Here is a 1,273-nt window from a genome sequence, read left to right as displayed (position 1 = left end):
TTTCACTGTGTAACTATACCTATCAAAAAATACAAATTAATATATTTCCTCTTTGCAAACTTCTTGTAAAATAAGTCTTGCAGTGTATTCTATGTGTTTTAATTTCATCAATGAATATTTTATTTTTATCAGTCATTCATATTGTTGTATATATTTACAGTTTGTTCAATTTTGTTTCTAATTATTATTTCATGGTATAAATATTAAGAGTTTTTAAAAATACATTCTACTATGGTGGACATTTGAGATGTTTCCATTCGGGACCATGCACATTGTTGCATTGCACATAGGAACTCATTAGAGTCGGGTCTATTCCTAAAAGTATTAGGCATTTATTTAGGTCGCCAATGATTTTTCGAAGTGGATGTATCAATTTATACTTGTAATAGCAATGTTTGAAAGCTCCAGTGTGATGTTCCACTTCCTGATCAGCACCCAGTATTATCATCCTTTATGATTTTTACTATTAGCTTGATGTAGAATATGTCACTATAGTTTCAATTTCAATGTTTTTGATTATTGAGGTAGAGTACATTTTAACATGTTCATGGATTTTCTCTTTTGTAAAGTGTCTTCAGGTGTCATTTGACCAATTTTATTTTGAATTATTTGTCTTTAGTCTTATTTATTTGACATTTTCTTTTACATTAGGGATATAATCTCTTTGTCGGTTACATATCTTGAAACTATCTTCCTGTTCTTTGATTTTACTTTGAACTCCCTAAACGTCCTTTGATAAATAGCAATCTAAATTTTAATTTAGCCAAATTAAGCCATTTGAAGAAATAAACCAAAATGTTTATGAAAGAACAGACTTAAAATCAAATCACATATAGTTTCAAATATTTAAGACAAAGAGAGAATTTCTATTTCTGCTCAAAATACTGTGGGTCACAGCAAGTCAATGTTCCTGCTTCAATAAATAGAAAAATCTAAATACACTTAAAAAAAAATTTTTACAGGCATCAAACAGCTATGAAAGAAAAAGGATGAAAATATTAAATTGAACATTCATTAAGTCCGAGAAAGACAACCCACTTTATGATTCACACTTAACTGGCTTACAATCTTTTGCAATTACAAACAATGCTGGAATATAGACTTATTAGATAATTTCATATGTGCGCATGTCTTATTGATTCAAAGACTAAATAACCCAGAAAACCATTGCCGTCAAATCGATTCCGACTCATGGAGACCCCATGTGTTACAGAGTTGAACTTCTCTATAGGGTTTTCTTGACTGTACTCTTAACAAAAGCAGATCACCAGAC

This window comes from Trichechus manatus, unplaced genomic scaffold (genome assembly GCF_000243295.1).
Source record: "Trichechus manatus latirostris isolate Lorelei unplaced genomic scaffold, TriManLat1.0 scaffold00236, whole genome shotgun sequence".
Taxonomy (NCBI): domain Eukaryota; kingdom Metazoa; phylum Chordata; class Mammalia; order Sirenia; family Trichechidae; genus Trichechus; species Trichechus manatus.
Note: the sequence above shows the minus strand (reverse complement) of the source record.